General features: G+C 52.7%; 1 protein-coding gene across 6 annotated transcripts in view; it reads right to left on the bottom strand.

Annotated features, from left to right (window-relative positions):
• LOC309648252 (uncharacterized protein) overlaps window positions 1–15,389 on the bottom strand; it is a 43,497-nt gene extending 28,108 nt beyond the window's left edge. Inside the window, exons 1-2 of one of the 6 annotated variants that reach the window (XM_082436716.1) lie at window positions 15,051–15,389; window positions 12,796–12,900 (exon numbers count right to left, since the gene is read on the bottom strand). The gene's annotated coding sequence lies outside the window, so the exon portion shown is untranslated. Of the gene's footprint in view, window positions 1–1,610; window positions 1,720–1,887; window positions 2,094–12,795; window positions 12,901–13,811; window positions 14,379–14,666; window positions 14,974–15,050 lie in introns of those variants that run through there. The other 5 variants (XM_082436713.1, XM_082436715.1, XM_082436717.1 and 2 more) reach the window with 5 other exon arrangements.

Below are 15,389 nucleotides of genomic sequence, written 5' to 3'. Positions count from 1 at the left end.
AGATGCTTAAGTCTTAAGTCTTAAGTCTTAAGACTGACTCTTAGGACTGCTGTGAAGACGAGGGGGCCGGTCCACAGACCCCTCACCACAGCCCCTGGGGAGGGGCCAGCACTGCAGCAAGGGTGCCTAGCAGCAGGCTCAGCTGTGGGGTCCTGGGGCCCCGCCTCCACCCCAGCTTTACCCTGGGCAGGACTTGGGCCAGTGTGTCTGGAGGGTGCACTGAGGGGTTCCAGCCTGCCGGTCACTAGCCGAGAGATCTCAAGGATCAAGCTCGCCAGATTTAACAACAACAAGATTACAAGAAATACACAGCAAACTGAGATTTGAATTTCAGATACACAAATCATTTTTTAGCATAAGTATGTTCAAACACTGCATGGGTCATGTCTACATAAAAATCATTTTTTATTTATTTTGATAAATTATGTTTAAGTATAGGTAAGTCCCATGAAATATTCAGGACATACTTATACTAAAAGGTAATTCATTATTTATCTGAAATTCAAATTTAAGCAGGTGTCCTGTATTTTACCTGCAATCCCTGATTCAGGGGTTATTTAACCTCTTGCTCTGTCAGCTTTCCCCTCATGAAAATGAGGACTATAAATACTAAACCTGAGGATTAAATATGATTAAATACACAGCCACACTCAGAACACACTGTCTGGTAACTTAGAGTCAAACCTCTCCCTCTAAGCCTTTTTAAAGAATAAGACCCATCACAGACTCTCACACATAATCGTGCAAATACAAGGTGCGTCAAAGGGCGGGAACACTTGGTCAGATAGACACACACACAATTGTAAGAGACACACATTTTCAGATGAACACTGGGGAAACCAGGGCATAATGACACAAACACATCTGCAGACACACTCCAGGGAAACTCAGAGACCCCCGCCTCCCCCGTGGGCAGGCGTGCTTGTCAGTACTGAATGCCCTCCTCACAGGCAGTCCTGGACATGCACACACACACACACACACACACACACACACTCGGGGCACACACAACTGCAGACGCAGAAGCTGAAAATACACGTCACCCTCTCCAACACAGTTTCCCTCTGGCTGACACCCAGGGCCCACCCCCAGTTTCACCCAGGGTCCATCCCCCCGAGGCTGCCCCTCAAAGATGCGCGCCCCAAACAGGCTCCCTGCCCCCACCCGCAGCACGCAGGCGCACAGAAGCGCTGGAGGCTCAAAAGCTGTTTTCCAAAGGCCCTTCTCATCTGCAAACCTCTTATGCGTCTCAGCGAACCCCCCAACACAACCGGAGGGGCTCCCCCCGCTCCTCATCCCTCAAACTACCCTCGGGACCCCCCGCAGTATCATTTTCCGATTCTCTACTTGGCCGGTTCGCTACCTGACCCCCCGATAGATACCCGAGCGGCCTCTCTGGTGTGCAGAGCAAACCTGTTCCGCCCGCCTCCTCCATCCAACTACAAAGTCCCCCGTCCGCCCCTCCTGCCCCCTAACACCTCAGGACCAGGACCCGGGCGCCTCCCCCACCTGTCCTGGACGGGGTCCCCGCCACCCCTACTACTGACACCCCAGCCTCCTCTGTCCCCTCCACTCTTCCCTCCTCCCAGTGGCCAGAGAAATCCTCGGACCTGGAGTCGCCCCGCGGCTCACGAGGACCTGAGCGTCCCGACCGCCCTCAGGGGAGACGCGGGCTCCTCAAGGGGCCCCACCGCGCGCACCGTCGGGTCTCAGGGGCTCCTAGGCAGCAGCTCCTGCGCCCCACTCCCCAGAATTCACCCGCGCGTCCTCCCTGGGCGCGCCGCCCTCCCCGCGGAGACCCCGCAGCGCCGTCCCGCCGCCCCCCGCCCCGCGCTGCGCCCCCGCCCCATGGCGCACACCCTTCGGAGCTGCGGCCGCGGGACTGACCTCCGGACCCGGGTTCCGGCTGCGCCGCTGGGCAGGAGCGGGCGGGCTTGCTCAGTGCTTGTCCTTGGCGCCCGCGCAGCGCTGGCTCCGGAGATGCCCGGGGACGCGGTGGACAAACTCGCGCGAATGAACAGGGCTGAGCTGCTCGGCGACACGCACACCCCCCAACCCCCGCCCGCAAACACAAGTCAGGTGGTTAAAACTGTCTCTGACACCAGCACAGGCGTCAGAGTGTTCGCTGCGATTCCGTTGTCAGTGGGGAGGGTCGGGGGCCTCTTCGCCTCGTTCGTTAGGGAAAGCAATTTAGGAGGTCGCCCTGGGCAGGTTTTCAGTGGTTGAGAATTACTTGTGCAGGTAATAAGAGTACGTAGTATTTCTAAACTTGTTCTTCGAATATGAGCAAACACACGCCACACACGGAGGAACACAGGTATGTAGCATGTGCCCTGGAGTCAGACACAAAATGTCTTTTACACGGTGCATCACAGGTGCAATAGTTCACGATTTTCCCTCCTTTTTCTAACCATTCTCACACCTTCTCCCGTATTGATTTCAGTTTGGCATCTATTCGAAGCAAGGTCAGTCACCTTTCTTGTCAAGGATGTCATGGCAAATACTTTAGAATTCTGGGCCATCGGGTCTGTGTAGCAGCTACTCCGCTTTGCATGAAAGCAGCCCGGACGTTAGGTAAGGAATGGGTGTACTTGTGGCAATGAGCCCTTATTTACACAACAGGCTGTGAGCTGGATGACCAGAGTCTGCCCACCCCTGACCTAGAGAATTTTCTGTACCAGACCCTGCAGTAGATAAAGCCAAGCTGCTCTCTGGCAAAAGAGCAGTTTGGGCAGAAAACTGAACGGGCATGTCTTTAAAGAAAAGAAATATTTTATGAAAATAATATTGAAAAAATATTGAATCCTGTGGATTGAAAGAGCATAGTATATAAATAGGCACATAGTCTTGAATTTGGTAGAAAATTTTAAATGATAGTGCTTTGAAAAAGCTCATGAGAGCCTCGCTTTTATCTCCTATAAAATGAGGATCATATTAGTTCTTATTTCCTAGGACTCTGGTGAAGAGTAAGTGAGATCATCTATGTAAAGTGCTCAGCTCCATACCTGACAGGTGGAAAGTGCCCAGGAAATGTTAGCATTTATCTACATTATCAGTAACCGACTGGTTAATCTGCCCCAGGCAGAGGGGTTGTCCTGCGGGCAGGGCACTGGCCACCCTGAGACTCAAACTGCCCAGAGGACAGTGCACGGAGCCAAGAGTCTCCAAGAGCCATTGATAAGATGTTCCATCTGGCTGTGCTTCTTCAGTCTCTCACAGCACCAAGCCCACATCCTCACTTTCTGGGGGATACACTTTGTGATAATTCTGATAGCCTACGAGATCTAAAGCAGTCCTGAGACAGACCCTTCTGTGCCCATGGAAATGTTCTGTATCTGCAGTATCCAGTATGGTAGCCCCTGGCCACATTTGGCCACTGAAACTTGCCTGGAGCAGCTGCGAAACTGTTCTGAATTTTATTTATGTTTGACTCCTTTATGTTGAAGTAGCCATATGAAGTTCATGGTTACTTTGCTGGGGGCAAGAAAATTAAACTGAATTCCTTCTCAAATGCAGTTTCCCATAGTATCGCTATTGACATTTGGGGCCAGAACATTCCTTGTGCAGGGGGTGTGCCTGTGCATTGGAGGAGGTGTAGAGGATCCTTGGCCCCTGCCCATTAGAGCCTAGTAGCACCACCAAGTTGGACCAACCATAATATCCCTACATTGTGGAGAAGTTCCAGGAGGGGCGGTGGAGTAGCACCCCAAATGAGAACGTCTGGTCTACCAGAAAACTTCTGAGCAGAACTGAAGGAAATCTCCACCCACATAGGTTCCCTCATTTTACCTGCACTGGGGGATTTTGCGTGCATTCCAGCTAAAGGCCCTTTCACACTGGAAGAGTTTACAGTCTTTTCCAACATGAATTTTCTGGTGGTGCGTCAGGGAGGAGACCTGCCCGAAGGACCCCACCTTTGGTGCATGCACACGGCTTCCCTGCAGTGTGGAATTTCCCGTGATTATTAACAGTTGGGCCTTCGGTGAAAGCTTTCCCACACTCAGGACACCTGTAGGGTTTCTATCTGGGAAGCATGCTCTGATGTCTCTGAGCACTTGACTTACACAGGAGGTCTTTCCTCATCCCTCACACTGATAGCATATCCTCCCAGAGACTTTTCTGACGCTTGAGAAGGGCCACCTGGCAGGTGGAAGCTCTCCCACATTCCTGGCTTCCCTCCCAGGTGCCTGGCTGGTGAATCCTCTTGTGTTCTGACAGGTGGGAGTCGATGCATGTTGGGGATATGATCACAATCCTGCCTTGTGGTAGGTTGCAAACATGTCCCCAGTTTTCCACCCTCCCCCATGTCCATACCCTTTGTCCTAAGTGTGCAGTGCCCTCTTCTTCTGAATCTGTATTTGGCCATGGAACTTGCTTTGGCCAAAGGGATGCTGGTAAAATGTGATTTAACCAGAAGCTTGAAAAGTGCTTATGAAACTGGCATTTGTTTCTCTCTTGTGTCTTTACCCCTGCCATGAGGATGAACATGACCAAGCAAGCCTGCTGGAGGATGAAAGATACTTGAAGTAGGGCCAGGTCTCCCCAGTGCCCCAAGAGAAGCCAGCCTAGGTGAGCTGAAGACCAGCATCCACCAGGCATCTGGAGGAGCCCAGAAACCTCAGCAGAGCCACCTCCACGACCCCTTGTGGCTGTTGCTCCTGAAGTTTGCCAACTAAAGGATGTTGCCCACCATTCCGTACCACCTACAGTTCACCCTGAAAGGAATTCAGGGTTAAGACCCGGGTGAGGCACTCTATGCTCTGGGGAAAGTGGCAGAAATGGCCCTCAGATAATTAGATATTTTCAGAAAAAAAAATACTATGAACCAAGATTCTTGCATCTTCCCATACTTAGAAAAGCTCTAAAATCATTGACTGAGACATCTCTTCTTCATGACCAACAGGAACCTTGTGCTGAGGTGTGTGCTTGACTGCATGGACCCCTTCTCCAAAATCACACAGAAACAGACCTCCTACCTACTGTTTGGAGCAGTTCCTCAGAGCTCTCTGAGAGGCTCTCTCCTGGGCTATAGTCCTTAGTAAGTCCCCCAGTACTGAAACTCACAGCTCTCACATTGTGCATTTTCACTTCAATCGACAATTTCTGTGGATTTTGTTGTTGTTGTAGTTAAGTGGCATTACTGTGTCTAAAGATAAGTGTTACATGCATATTCCAAGTATTTACGCAATATCTGAAGAGGTAAGTGAATGGATGCTATGAATCTTGGAAGGTATGAATGTTGGAAGATACTCTTCCACTCACACTTGTGTGACCATCTGGGAAAGTCCCAGTGTCCACATGTGTGAGGTTATTACCATGATGATTAAGGGCATAGACTCTGGAGCCAGTCTGCCTGGGTTTGAATCTTGGCTTGGCTACTTATGATCTGTGTGACCTGAAGCAAATGACATGAACTCTCTGTGCCTCTGTTCTCTTATCTTGGAAAGATGGATAATAACAGAACCAGCCATATGGTTGTGAGAATTAAGTGGATCAAAATGTGTAAAGACATTAGCTCAGTGCCTACCACATGGTCAGTGCTCAAGAAATGTTCATCATTCTAAATATTTGTGTAAAAATGGAGGCGATCCTAGTCAATGGGAGAGAGATACAGAATTGAAGAATACATTTATTCACTCATGTATTCATTACAGCCTGATTCTGGGGCTAAATTAACATAACAGACCTGGTCAGTGGGGACACAATAGCCATTCCCCTTTGCTATAATACTAGAAGCTATTAGGTGAGCACAGGATTGCCCAGCTAAGGACTGCACTTCCCAGCATCTCTTGCAGCTAGATGTGGTCATGTGACTATGCTCTGGCCAATGAGGTTTGAGGAAAAGTGATCTGGGCATCTTGTAGGAGTTGCCCTTTGAAGGACTAAAGTGTGTCTTCCCCTTCCCTCTCCCCTTCCCCCTTCCCCTGAGCCAGAATGTGGCCTGGGTGTGGGGGGTGAGCCTTCTCCAGCCAGGTGGCACAGAGCACCAAAGTCAAAGGACCCTGGCTGCCCAAATCCACCAGTTTGTAACACTTCCCCCTGGAAGTTTACACACGATCACCAACAGAGAGAAATCAACTTTGGCATATTTAAGCAGCTGTATTTTGGAGTTTTACACCAGAGTAGCCCAGGAAGTGTGTTTTGGGAGCACAGGGTCTAGGGCGGGAAGCAGAGGGACCTCAGGTATTAGGAAAGGTAGAGAATGCTGAGGCAGCACAGGGGACATTCCCATGCCTGGATCTCCTGATACTTTGCACGAGGCTTCGAAGGGGAGGTGCACTTTGAGCCAGGTTTCGAAGTTTCAGGAGAAGATTGGGATTCAAAGTCAGAGTCATTCGATTCCATGTAAAAGGTGAAGCAAACACTTGGCTGGAAGGACAGAGAACAGAGACGAAGGAAGAGAATGTTAGTGCCTAGGTAGTGTCCAGTCACCTTTAGTTTGGGGGCTGAGCACGTGCACTCAGGGGCAGCCCACCTGGGGTTGAATTCCTACTTGGCCACGTACAGCCGGGGATCCTGGGGCAAGCATCCTGACCTTCCCTGGCCTCAGTTTACATTTCTGTATAATGGAATATAAATAACTGCTCTCTCATAGGGGAGTGTGAGGTATGAACAAGGTAATCCTAGAAAAGGATCTTTAAATTTAACAATGTTTGCCACTTACTGAGAGCTGGAAACCCGTTAGCTGTGACAACGTTTGCTTTGCTGCTTTCTTAAAACCATCTGCTTTGCTAAAAAAATTAAACACTTCCTTTCAATATAAAGCATCTCCCACGGTGCTGGCAGTATGTAGCTGCAGTAATTTCTGAGAGGACTATTATTTCTACCCAGTGGTTATTGAGTATTTACTCTGCTGCATGAATGATATGTCAGGTCCCATTTAAACCTCATGAGGTGGCTTCTGTTCTTATTTCTCCATCCTACAGATGAGGTAACGGAGGTGGGGAGGGACCAGTAAGTTTTCTCACTCTTTATGATCAGACATAGAGGTGGGGGATATGAGGCAGTCAGGATTAGAAGTGAGTATATAACCTCCTCAGGGGACAGAAATCTCCCATCATTTATGTGACAGATACTTATATCCCAGGCACTGTTGTACGCACAGCACAAATGTGAACTCACTTAATCCTCGTAGTAACCCTGTGAGGGGGGTGTTCCTGCTGCCCTATTTCACAGATGAGGAAACCGAGGCTCAGAGAAGTTCAGGAACTGGTCCCGGGTCCCACAGCTGGTAGTGGCTGAGGCCGGATTTGAACCCAGCACTGAGACTCTGGAGTCTGGGCTCTCAGCTTCACCAGGCTGGCATTCCCAGCTGGGAGGCTTCGGGTGCACAGGAAGGCTTTCCCTCCACTCAGCGTCCTCACCTGTGCAGAATCGTCCTTCCCCCTATTTCCGGGTTACCTACCCTCCATACTAGTGACGCTATGGGTCCAGATCCTTCTTGCAGGGGTCGGGGGGGGGACGTCCTGGACATTGCAGGATGTTGAGCACTATCCCTGGTCTCTACCCACTAGATGCCATCAGCATCACCCCTTCAAATTGTGACAAACAAAAATGTTTCCAGACACTGAAGGTGTCCCCTGGGGAACACATTGCCTCTGGTTGAGAATCACTGCTGCATCCCATACTTCTGTTCTCGGGGTTGGCGAAAGGTAGGGACCTTCTACCCCTCACACTCCCATGGGCATGTGACCCAGGCTGGGGCAATTGGGGTCCTGCATCTCCTCAGCTGATGCTTGGTTCAGTGGTGAGCACAGGACCCGAAAGGACCAATCAGAATGGTCTCTGCTTCTAGGTTATTTGGTTCATCTACAAGTGTCTCTCCAATGATTTCTTATTAGTTAGTTACATGGAGAAATAAGAAAATCAGAAATTATTCAGTGGAGAAATGGGACAAGCATCTTGGCTGAATGGATCAAAATTCATATCACCAGTGATGGCAGACAGACCTAGGGTGCATCTAGATGTGATGTCATGAGAATGACGCGGCATCACTTAGGTGTTATTCCAGAGATCATAGCTACCCTGAATCTCATTCATGGGGAAATGGTAAAAAATAAACCCAATAAACCATGAATATGGAGCGGGGTGTGACTCTGGACTTCAAAATCTTCAGTGTCATAAGAGACAAAGAAAGGCTGAGGAGATTTTCTAGCTTAAAGAGAAGTGAAGATACATTACTAAGCACAATACCTGGCCCTAGACCAGACCTTGTGTAGGAGGAAAAAGAACACCAAGCAGACAGCATGTAGCAAATTATCAAAACTGGAATATGCACAGGGATAAGATGAAAGTGTGTATCAGGGTTGAATGCGCGAAAATAGAAAATAGAAAAAGTGCTAAAAATTGGTGAATTTGGATGATCTTTGTACTGCTTTGCAAAATCTGTGACTCTTACATTCTTTTCTAATAACATTTCTAGAGAGTCCTCCCTGGGACTGTTGCAGGCACTAATAGGAAACATGTTCTTGCGAGCATCCTGACCCTGTGCCTCCCCTGACCTCTCCCCGTGGCCCCCCTGGTTCCCCATCAGGGCCACTCCAAGCTCCGCTCCTGCCTGTTAAGAATCCCAGAGACAGAGCAGCCGCCTCATTGGCCAAGGTTGAGTCACGTGCCCAGCCCGGAACCCATCACGGGGAACCTTGGCATTGCCGGCTCTGATTGGTCAGGGGCATACCTGGAGCTGGTCTGAGGATGGGATCAGATCCATCCAAAGGGCACGGAGACAGGTGGTCCCCCAAGAAAAATCAAGGGTGTTAGTAGGAGAAGGAGGAATGGTATCCAGGTGGACAAAGCCACAGCTGCCTACGCAGGAGGGACCCTTACGTAATTCATTCCCTCACTTAATCAGCCCATGTGTATACAGTGTCTAAGGCTGGTTACATCTGCTCTAGGCAGGGGGATAAGCCATTGCACAACAGAGGAGGTTCCTGCCCCCAAGAACCACTCTAGTAGGGAATACAGATGATGAACACACAGATACAGGTATGCTCTCAGGTAGCAATAATAACGCTGCAGAAATTGAGCAAAGCAAGGGGTTAGAGAGAAATGAGGCAAAAGTGAGCAAGGGAGGCTTCATGGAGGAGGTGACATTGGAGCAGAGGCAGGAAGTAGGAAAGAAAAGAAGGCAGGAAAGAGGGCAGCATCTCCAAGAAAACCATCCCCCAGAGCTGGGGCTACATCCTCAAGGGTACAAGGGGCACTGAGCCATCCAAGGGTTTCTGCTGGGCAGAGAGGGTGGCAGATGTGCCTGAGCTCAGACCCAAGGGCCTCTGGTCAAAGGGAGGAAACAAGCAGGCTTACCATGGGACAGATAGGCACCCGTCTGGCTGACACTCTTGCATTCTTTCTGGGGGGCTTCCTTGGCGCCTCACCAGGGTTCTCAGAAGGCAGGGCTGAGGGAGGAGGAAAGACTCATGAGGCCATCTTGCCCTCTGTGGCTTGAGAAATGCAGTAATAATAAGATCTTTGTCATGAAACCATTGACAAGAGCTAATATGTGTGGCGTACTCGCTATGTGTGAAGGATGCTTTTAAGTATTTTACACGGATTATCTTATTTGGTTCTTCATAATAAGTCTCTGAGATGGGTACTATATTAATCCAACATTAGAGAGGAAACGAAGGCACAGAGAGGTTAGGACACTTGCTGGAGGTTGCACAGCAGTGCCTGCAGACATGCATTAAATTGCATCCCGAAGGCCCACAGGGAACAGAGAGGGCATGTCAGCAAGTGAAGGGGCTGGGGTAAGACAACAGGGGGCTCTGGAGATAGTGGCACCCTGGGGAGCCCGTGTCCAGGAGGAAGGGACAGCTGATATACAGCTGGCTGTGGGGATGCCTCTGCAGGAAATAGGTATTTTCTGTCTCCTGTATGATTGTTACAGGCCACTACACATGTGAAAAAATACATGGAAAAATACACATGGATTGTGCCAATATCCATGGGCTAGTTTTGATGTTGTACTATCATCATGTAAGATAGAACTACTGGGGGCAGTTCAGGACCCTCCCTCCCCAAGAGGAGCCAGTGGGAGATATTTGGGGTTGGGATCAGTCTTCAGCGTCAATACTTCCCCATCAGCCATGCCCTGGAGACCCCCCCCACTGCCACCTGCACACAGTTTTCCACCCCATGTGTGTCTCACCTCCTTTCTCCGGCGGCTTGGTCTGCACCTCCTCCGTTTCCTGGCCCTCGATGGTGCTGAGGGGTAGCATCGTGACACCACAGCTGCTCCCTATGGACAGGAGACCAGAGCAGTTAGTGTCTGGGCTGGGGACCCAGATGGCCCGGGTGTGAACCCCAGCACCGCTCTCAGGTGTCGAATGGACTCAGGCAGCTCCATCCCCTCCCCAAGTCTCCAGGTCCCCAACATCCAAGGGGAAGTGTTGGCAATGCCTCCCTCCTAGAGTGGCTTCCAAGGCCCAGTGTGTGATCTGGGGAGAGCATTTGGCATGGCACCTGGCAAGGGCAAGGGCAGGGATCATGGTCGTGGGGTTTATGCCCCTTTAAGAATAGAAAAATTATGACACGAAGTGCTGGGACCCTGGAGGTGAATGTCAGTTAACTGAGTATCAAAAGGGCCTCTGGAGTCTGGCATACAGTAGGCACTAAATAAGTGCGTTCATGGTCAGCATTCTCAGTGCCGTATTTCAGCCCTGTCCTAAGGCTACAAGATAGCTTGACCAAGTAGTACATACCAGGACCTCTCTTCCCTGTCCTCAGGGGCCTCTTCTGGTACAGGATGCTTAAGTGACTGCCCGTCAGGACTGCTGTGAAGACGAGGGGGCCGGTCCACAGACCCCTCACCACAGCCCCCAGGGAGGGGCCAGCACTGCTGCAACGGTGCCTAGCAGCAGGCTCAGCTGTGGGGTCCTGGGGCCCCGCCTCCACCCCAGCTTTACCCTGGGCAGGACTTGGGCCAGTGTGTCTGGAGGGTGCACTGAGGGGTTCCAGCCTGCCGGTCACTAGCCGAGAGATCTCAAGGATCAAGCTCGCCAGATTTAACAACAACAAGATTACAAGAAATACACAGCAAACTGAGATTTGAATTCCAGATACACAAATCATTGTTTAGGATAAGTAGCTCCCAAATACTGCATGGGACATGTCTGCATAAAAAAATCACCCTTTATTTATTTTGCCAAGTTATGTTTAAGTATAGGCAAGAAATATCTGGGACATAGTCACACTGAAAGGTAATTCTTTGTTTGTCTGAAATTCAAATTTAAGTATGCGCCCTGTATTTTACCTAACAAGCCCCGATTCAGCGGGTATTTAACCTCTTGTGCTGTCAGGTTTCCCCTCCATAAAAATAAGGGCAATGAATGATTAAACATGAGGGTTGAATATGATTAAACACATGTCAGGTATTGAGAACACAGCCTGACACAGAGTCAGGCAGTTTATGTGTTGGATCCAACTCTCTTGTTATTGGTGGGGGGGAGGGCGGTTAGGAGGCCTCTTCCTCCGCCTCCTCTGCCGCCCCCACCTTCCCTGCCTCACTGTCCCTGCTGCCAGGACCTTCCAACCTGGCCTCTGACCTCTGATCTCCTGCAGCGCCCCCGCCCCCCACCCGTGCAGGCCCCGGTTCTGGGCCAGGTCTTCCAGGGAAGACAGAACCTCGTGGAAGAAGATCCCCAGGTCACAGAGCTTCTTGCTTCAGAGCAGCTGAGGCACAAGGGCCTGGCTGCCCGTTCAAGTGTGGCTGGGGAGTTAGGGCTGGCCCGGCAGGACCATCAGACACACGATGACCCCCCAGGAACTTGGTGATCCCCCATCAGGGACTCACACGCACACTCCAGCACCCCGTGATGTTCTTTGAATACCTCTGAGACGCCCTTTGAGCCCACAGATCTATTTGTAAAAATTGAGACCCACCAGTAGATACACACACACACACACACACATGCTTGGGACACACAAAAAGGCAGATGCACAACCTGAAAATACAAGTCACCCTCTCCAACACAGTTCCCCTCTGGCTGACACCCTGGGCCCACGCTACTCTCACGCAGATGCCCCTCTAAGCCACCAGGACGCTCCCAGCTCCCACCTGCAGCCAGACATGAGCCCCCAGAATCACTGGAGGCTCAAAAACCCTTCTGCAATCACCTTATTCATCAGCGAATCATCATGTGTCCTCAGCGGACCCCCAAACGCCTCCACAATGCTCCCTGCCCTAAGCTGTCCCCAAAACTCCCCTCTGGATTCCCCCCAGATAATTTTCCTATGTTCTCTTCGGCCAATTCTGTACCTGGCCCCCCTGACCCCCCCGACCTTTCCAGTGTCCTTACAGCACCCCCCCCATACCTCCCGCCTCCTTCATCCAACTGCGAAGTCCCCCGTCCGCCCCTCCTGCCTCCTAATACCTCAGGACCAGGACCCGGGCGCCTCCTCCACCTGTCCTGGACGAGTCCCCGCCATCCCCTACCTCGGACACCCCAGCCTCCTCTGTCCCCTCCAGTCTCCTCTCCAGCTAGTGGCCAGAGAAATCATAGGACCCTGACTTCCCCCGAGGCTCAAAGGGGGTGAGGACTCGGGTTGCCCTCAGGGGAGACGCCGGTTCCTGAAGGGGCCCCACCGTGGGCACCACCGGGCCTCAGGGGCTCCTAGAAAGCAGCTCCTGCGCCCCATTGCCCTGAACGCACCCGCGCATCCTGGCCTGGGGCCCCGCCCTCCCCGCGGAGACCCCGCAGCGCCATCCGGCCGCCACACCCCGCCCCGCACCCCGCCCCTCGCTGCGCCCCCGCCCTGATGGCGCCGACCCTTCAGAGCTGCGGCCGTGGGACTGACCTCCGGACCCGGGTCTATCTGCGCCCCTTGGCAGGAGCGGGAGGGCTTGCTCAGTGCTTGTCCTTGGCGCCCGAGCAGGGCTGGCTCCGGAGATGCCCGGGGAATCTGTGGACAAACTCACGTGAATGAACGGGGCCGAGTTGCTCAGCAACACACACAAACCCCCAACCCCCGCCCCCGAACACAAGTCAGGTGATTAAAACAGTCTCCGACACCAGCACAGGCGTCAGAGTGTTGGCTGCAATTGTATTTTTAGGGGGGAGGGTCAGGGGGCCTCTTCCTCCACGAAGGCCCCCCAGCCTGCCAGCATCACTATCCTTGTTACTGAGGGGTTCCTACTGGGCCTCAGAATCCGTCCCCTCCCCCAGCGCTCCTCCCCCACTGCCCAGCCCAGGCCTTCCTAGGAAAGGCACAGAGGCTCATGCTTCAGAGGCACTGGGGCCTGGGGACCCCTTGGGGGTGATTGGGGGGCAGGGTGGGTCCTGCAGGATCATCAGGTACACAATGAATCCCTCCCACGAGGTGACCTCCTGCCCAGGACTCACATTCCTGCTCACAGTGGGATACTTTCAGAATCTCAGAGACACCACTTTGGCCTCAGTGTCCTGCTTGTACAATTTAAGACCCACTTGTAGATCCTCAAATGCACACAAATGGGCAGTAACACATCCTGAGGTTCAGTAACACTCAGGCATGTGCACGCACACACACACACACAAATGTGCAGATACACACAGCTTCAAATACTGGGCACACCAGGCACACACACACGCAGGACACCCACATCGGCACACTTAAAACTCAAAGGGCACCCTATGGGATACTCAGACCACCTCTGCCTGACACCCCAGGGTCCACCCTCAGTCTCACCTGGGGACCCATCCCCCCAGAGACCTCCCCCTCTCAGATGCCCCCTATCACTCTGCTCTCACCTGGGGACCCATCCCCCCAGAGGCCTCCCCCTCTCAGATGCCGCCTATCACTCCACTTTGGACGCCCCCCCAGCTCCTACTCACAATGGCTCACATTAAACCTCAGAATCACTCCTTCAGCCTTGTAAGCTTGAAAACATTGAGACCTACTAGCAGATCAGACAGACAAATATGCGGAAATCCATCCAAAAGCTCAGCAACACCCAGTCGTGCACACACACAGACACACACACACACACACTGCAGACACACACCCACACTGCAGTCACAGACATTCCTAGAAAATCAGAGACACCCGCTCAGCTTGCAGGCCTTTTAGAAACTACGACCCACTCACAGATCCACACACACAAACGTGCAGATTCAGATTCACAGAGCTCGAGACAGCAGACACCCCAGGCAGACATAGACATACAGACACACAGACACACACACACACACTAACTTGTAGAAACACATATTTTCAAACAAATACTTTGGAAAGCAGGGCATAAAGACACAAACACATCTGCAGACACATCTCAAAACTCAAAATCACCCTCCAGACACATGATCCCCTCTGGCTGACACCCAGGACCGAGCCTAGGTCTCACCCAGGGCCCATCCCCCAGAGGCTGCCCCTCCAAGATGCACGCCCCCGGCAAGCTCCCGGCCACCACCCTCAGGCAGGCACGGGCGCGCAGAATCGCTGGAGGCTCGAAAACCCTTTTCCAAGCGCCCTTCTCACAAGCTTCCTCTGGCTCCCCCAAAAGCCTCCGGAGGGGCTTCACGACCCTCCCCACTCCCCAAGTGCCCTCTGGACTCCCCCCACCCAAGTCATTTTCCTACGTTCTATTCGGTAACTAGCCCCCGACCCCCAGCTGATCTCTCTAGTGTCCCACCCCCATACCTGCCGCCTCCTCCATCAAACTACGAAGTCCCCAGATCTGATCCTCCTACCTCCTAAAATCTCGGGATCGGGACCCCGTTCCTCCTCCACCTGACCTGGAAGGAGACCCAGCCATCCCCTGACCCGGACAGCCCAGTCTTCCTCGGTCCCCTCCAGTCTTCTCTCCTCTCAGTGGCCCGAGAAATCCTCGGACCAGGAGTCGCCCCGAGGCTCAGAAGGGTCTGAGGACTCTGGCCGCCCTCAGGGGAGACGCGGGTTCCTCAAGGGGCTCCACAGCGCGCACACCATCTGGTCTCAGGGGCTCCTAGGCAGCAGCTCCTGCGCCCCATTGCCCAGAACGCACCCGCGCATCCTGGCTGGGCGCCCCCGCCCTCCCCGCGGAGACCCCGCAGCGCCATCCCGCCGCCCGCCGCCCCCCGCCCCCTACTGCGCACTCGCACTGATGGCGCAGACCCTTCAGAGCTGCGGCGGCGGGACTGCCCTCCCCTCCCGGGTTGTGACTTGGCGCGGGCTTCCCGGGGGGCAGGGGCGGGGCGGGCTAGCTCAGTGCTGGTCCCTGGCATCCTGCAGGGGGTCCAGAAAACGTGCCCGGGGACGCGCAAGACAAAAGCGCGAAAGGAGCCGCTCACGACCACCGCCCCTCTCCTGTCCACATAGATACTCAGGTCCAGTGACTGAAACAGTGCCTGAAACAAAGTATCATGTTGTCAGTGTTTAAGGACTGGAAATCCCGGTCCTGCACCTCCTCTCTGACCCCAGCTTCCCTCCATCAC

The sequence above is a fragment of the Balaenoptera physalus genome (assembly GCF_965194825.1).
Source record: "Balaenoptera physalus genome assembly, chromosome: 19".
NCBI classification, from domain to species: domain Eukaryota; kingdom Metazoa; phylum Chordata; class Mammalia; order Artiodactyla; family Balaenopteridae; genus Balaenoptera; species Balaenoptera physalus.
This window is presented reverse-complemented; position numbering and strand designations above follow the sequence as displayed.